Below are 6,000 nucleotides of genomic sequence, written 5' to 3'. Positions count from 1 at the left end.
TAGAGACTTTTCCACATTCACCACATATGTGGGGTTTCTCTCCAGTATGAGTTTGCTGATGAGCATTGAGATCACTCTTCCTGGTGAAGCCTTTCCCACATTCACTGCATATATAGGACATTCCTGCCACATGAGAATCCTGATGTCCCTTGAGGTATGACCCACTTTTGAAAGTTTTCCCACATTGCAAACATTTATATAGCTTTTGTCTTTCATGACTTTTTTGATAATGTTCATTGAGTTTGAACACTTTCTTGAATTTTTGCCCACACTGACTGCATTCATAGGTCTTCCCTAGTATATCAATAATCTGGTGCTCATAGAGCACAGAGTCCTCGATGAAGGTTGTTCCACATTTATTACCTGTGTGTGGTTTATCAATTTCATCAGACTCCTGATGTTGAATGCATTGTGACTTCATGAGCCTGGGTGGTTCACACTCAGGGAATTTCATTTCAGTACAAAATCGCTCTTGTTCAATGTGGAGAAAAGTTTTCTCATCTTCACTGAGCACAACTGACTTCTGTATTTTGTTGCTTCTGTTCTGATTTAATTCTAGAATGATTAAATCTGATTTTACAATTTTCTCATGTAATCCAAACATCTCATCATTTTCCTTTGGAGGAAAATTATTTTTATGCTGAGGGTATGTATTAAATTTAGAGCATTGTTCTATTCTGTCCATGCGTCTTTCAAATTGCAAGTGCTCAAGCAAATGATCATCATCTTTCTGGATTTCTATAAAAGAACAGAACATTAACTTTTTTCAACATCTTGGTTTACAATGGACCCCTTAAAATACGCATTGATACAAAGTAGATCTTTAGTGACAATCCTCTTTTATGAATATAAACAAAACACTATCCTTAATGTTTATTGCCCATTGAATGAAATACAATCATGTAAACAATTCAAATGATAAAAAATAGTTTTTATAGAAATCAAGTTGGATATGAAAGTGATGAATAGACACAGATTTGATATTTGCTTAAAGAAGTACATGAAAACATAAAACAAACATAACAGAAGGAAGACATTGAGACCAATAGACCACAGGAGTGATAAGACTTGCTAATTCCAGTGATTAGAGGTTAGATGTATTCATTTCATCCATCTTTACTGAAAGACAACTAAGTACTAGACAAAGTTGGAAATGTAAAACATGCCAAATGTTCTACTTGGGAGAAAACCATTTTTTACAGGTATATATGAAAGGGACTAGGGTACAGAAACACATTCTTTATGTTAATGGAGCCTGTATTCTAGCTCACAGCTCTCATCTTACAGTGTTGTCCTTGGTGGCGTGTAGGTGGCTGTGATGCCAGAAGCACTGCCACCCAGTGTTTAAAATACAAACAGGATCACCCATGGTGTACAGGTCTTAGTGGAATCTCCAGAAATAAGGACTGGGAGGAAGACCTGGTGATCAACTTCTGGAACATGAACTCCTCAGGTTTAATGGCAATGAAGTAACACTGAGGAAGTACTAAATCCTTAAAGTACAGTCAACAGTAATGATGTGGATGGAGGAAGAGCTTTGGGGACCTTCAATGCTTGACATGGCATGACTGAAAATGAGAAAAAAATAGCTGCTAACATCCTCTAATCATTGGAAAATGGCACACATGCAATATTATCATGAAAATTTTGCAAGTTGTCAAAACAAAACGGAACGGTAAAAAATTGATAGTGTATGCATTATTCAACTGTAATAGACTGGTACTGGCTATTTTTAATTAGGTAATCAAGTGGTTTATAAGGCTGAGATTGACAAATTCAAGAAGATTGGCATCATATTCATTATCCAAAAGCACACTTCAGTGTCTTCCCTGATGTATAATCTTGTCAGTGGTAGGCTAATATTCATATGCCTGCAAGCAAGACCAGTTAGTACAAGTGTTATTTAGTTTTGTGCGCCAATTAAAGCAAATATAGAAGCATTTACTAAGTTGGAGAAGAGTCCCAGTCACATTCTCTTAATTAAAAATCAGGGCCACAATATCCTCTCATTATAGTGCTACCTTAATGATACCTCATACAAGCACAGGGCTAATTACTATCTGCCAGCAGCTTTAACTACAAAAGCAGACATGTTGTTATTGTTCTCCCCGCTCAGGAGACAGTTACTCCACTCCACCTACCCTCAGCACTGGTCTTAAGTTGGTCATCCAATTATTTCAGGGATCCCCAAGGTAAAGATCCTGCCTACCTTGTTAGGTAGGTAGGTGTCTGCCTGTGCATGTGGGGGGGTGGTGGTGTAGCAGGGGGAGCTGCATGCCATGAGATTATATAAATTGGTGAAAGAATGCAAAGCCTTTTTATTTCTGCTCTTCAATTACACAACTCTCCTTTAGGAACCATCCAGAAGGCATTTAAGAGACAAAGTGATAGTTGATTCCTTTAGTGACAGCAACAAAGAGAACCTAATTGCTTTTAAAGCTAGGCATCTTTCAGCTGAGTAGCAAGAAGTCAGGCGCCTGAAGCAGCTGTACACTAACATCTTCCTGGAGGGCAGTTGTGGGGAAAACTCTATCTGGAGATTGCGCATTAGCAATCCTACCTTTGGAGCTTGTGGAGGTTTTCTTCCAACACTAGTACTGGTCTCCCAAGCCCTGTGGTCAGAAGTATAGAGATAAGGCTGCTCACACTTTCATCTAGGTTCTGTTTTCCACAATAAAGAAATTGATGGGAGAGGGGATAAAGGAGAGCTGATATCAAGGAATTCAAGAAGAAAATGTTTCAAACTGTGGTAGCAATTGTACAGTACTGCTCCATGTAATTGAACTATGGGATGTAATGATATCTCTAAGAGCACCCCCAAAAATATATTTTTAAAATATGTATTGAAAATTTCACATGAATTTTTCAGCCTGACATTGATCAATCATACAATGATGTACACTGATGAATGTAAAATTTGGGGAAAGTATCAGTAGTTGGAAAATGTGACCTTAGTAATAGAAATGACACGCAAGTTTACTGATAAAATTTTGGTACTAATGATGAATTCATAGCAAATTCCTTATTAAACACCAGAAATGGAAACTACACATATGGATCTTTCGGAATGGAACAAATGGAAATCATATCAACCACATCTATAGAAAGAAATGGTGGAGAAGCTCATTAGTCAAAACACGCCTAGGGGTTAACTGTGGAACAGATCATAAATCGCTAAAATCCAAGTAGAAGCTAGCCAAAGTAGCTAGAGCACAAGCTTAGAGACTATGTAAAGAATAAACTTGAGGAATAAAAGATTGACTGAGGACTAATGACAGAGACCAGATGGGATGTGGGATGACATGAAAGCCAACTTACACATGGAAATCAAAAGGCTACTCAAAATACAGAAAAGAGAGCAATATTGAATATACTATGCATTGTTTGAGTAACAGCAATAAAATCTATTGGAATATACTGCAAAAATATTCTTTAGAAGCAGCAACGGTCATCGTTCGTGTATTGGAACCTGTTAAGAAATAGTGGGTCTAAGGAAGGCACACTGTAAACTAAGGAATACACAGCAGACATGTGCGTAATGAAGAAAGCAAGAATATAAGATGCTGATTGGAGGAACAGACAACTTCAAATAAAAATCTTCCAGGTAAAAAAATATTGAAGGTACAGTGCTAAAGTATGTTCTAAGCTGATAACAATTTTCTTGCTAGGAAGATGATTTTAGATACCTAAAAATAACAGAAGTCATAAATGTGTTTCACCAAAAGGAGTAAAATATGGAGAAACATGTCTGTTAAAGAATTCCAACAGAGAAAGCAATTTGGCCATCTCTCTAAGAAAACAGAATAACTTATGTCACCTGCATGAAGAAAACTTTAAAGGAACAGGACAACAAACAAGAAAATGGACACCAAAACCTTTAGAGAAACTCCGAGGGGGGAAGCTAAGGAAGCCCAAAGGAGACCTGCTTATGGTGGGGGCTCAAGATCCAAGATGGTGCTGCACAATACAAATGGCAATCCACTCTTACTCAGTAGGGGATGAATGTGCTGAATTCAGAGGACAGTTATAAATTAAGAGTTCTCTGGAGAGAGGCTTGCAAGATAGATTTTCATAGTAAAGTGGAAACATAAAAGAAGGGAATATTTCAGAATGTTAAAGAAAATTATGGCAGCAAACATATAATAGTGTAAAACAAGAAAATAGAAATCTAATCTCATAAGAGCTACAGGTGCACTTCCCTCAACATCTAGACAAAGTGAACTCTCACATTCAAAGTAGCACACACTTTTATGCAATTTCGGACACGTATCATAGATATGAGGCCTTCTCCTTGTTGAATCAACTACCCCAGCCAACTCCCCTTAAGGTATTTTGACCATGCATCTGAAAAAATTCCACTATAGCTTGCTTCTACTACCAAACACAGTTCTCTTGTTCCAACTGAGAGAAAGCTTCTGGGGTGACAACTAGATAACCTGTTTATGAGAAATTACAGACTCTTAGACACCAACATTAATGTAACGTTTGTAAAGCCTGTAGAATTTTGTATTTCTAGGAAAATAATGTTCAAAGGAACAAAGTAAATAGTGTTCTCTCAAGGGTAAAAGACCTAACCCACTAACCTAGGATGAGACAATGCAATGAGAATCGACCTCTTTGAGAATACCACAAACACCGCAAAGTTTTTAACACATAAGACAGGAAAAGCCAGTGACGAGGTCAATGACTTGAGAATTCTCCTCACCAATGGAAACCAGGTTGCGATAGTTCTCCAACATCACATCCTGATATAGGGTCTTCTGAGCAGGGTTCAAGAGCTGCCATTCCTCCCGGGTGAACTTTACAGCCATATCGTTGAATGTCAGTGGTTCCTGTAGTAAGAGGAGTCTACTAAATGAAGTATTTTCCATTTGAAAATTAAAAAAAACTCTTACAGTAAAGAAAACAAAACAGTAATAAAAACTACAGTGGTAGTTCATTCCATAATGTGCCATTAACCAAGGACAGGGTAGAAAATATCTGACCTTATTTCTTCATTCGCGACCATCGGCCCAGAAAACTAGCCCTATTTTCAGAAAGAACCTCAGTGTTCTGAGAAATAAATGTTTTCAAATACGCATTCTCCAGGTCAAATAATGTGACCCCCACAATAGCTAGCTCTCCATTAAGGAGCAGACTTAAAGGAGATCCCATAGTAGAGGAATCATTTCTGTGCCTGGCTACTTCACTGTGCCTGAAAGTTATCTGGAGGTCAGAGCAATCAGGTTCTAGAGCCAGCCCAACATAAATGTAGCAAATGCCTGGGGAGGGCACAGGGCCGGTTTGAAGTCAACTAACACTAGGTCAAGATGGTAACTCAGCATCTTGCTTGTTTATAATTTTACCCGCTTATGATATGACCCATTAACTATGTACATGCTACCTGCATGACATGAACGCCTTATGGAAAGATGTGTAAGCTCCATTATATATCCCCATTGGAAAATATATTCACTCTCTCAGTCCTGACATGGGAAGAGAGCCCCTGTGTCCGGCTGTCTGCTCTCTGTCTTTTAATATTTGCCACAATTGCAATGTCACTCCTGAGGATCACTTTTGGAGTGTTGGGGACCCTAGTGACCGAAAATAATGCACCCACTCATAAAATTAGAATTTTGAGGTCCAGTAACATTATCTGAATGTTCTAGAAATAGCTCAGCTTTACACTCACACAAAGTAGATAAACACCTATTTGTTATAAAATGGAATTAGGGTTTCTACCGGCATCACCATTATAAGAGGCTCGGTACCTTCAGTGACAAGAAGTATCAGGAACAGTGCAGATCGGGGAGGTCAAACATACCTCAACTCTCCAACATTTTTTGTCAACTCTAAAACAAGTCAGTCCTTCCACACCACTCTGTCTCACTTCTGGGTTTGATAATCTGTTGCTGTGGTCACCCAACACTCAATAGATCAAAGCGGTCTATTAATGAACAAGGTACAACTCAGGATCAGGAACAAGAAGCTATAACTCAGAACCAAGATCAGAATGTTCAC

The sequence above is a fragment of the Tenrec ecaudatus genome, chromosome 15, assembly GCF_050624435.1.
Source record: "Tenrec ecaudatus isolate mTenEca1 chromosome 15, mTenEca1.hap1, whole genome shotgun sequence".
Lineage (NCBI taxonomy): Eukaryota > Metazoa > Chordata > Mammalia > Afrosoricida > Tenrecidae > Tenrec > Tenrec ecaudatus.
This window is presented reverse-complemented; position numbering follows the sequence as displayed.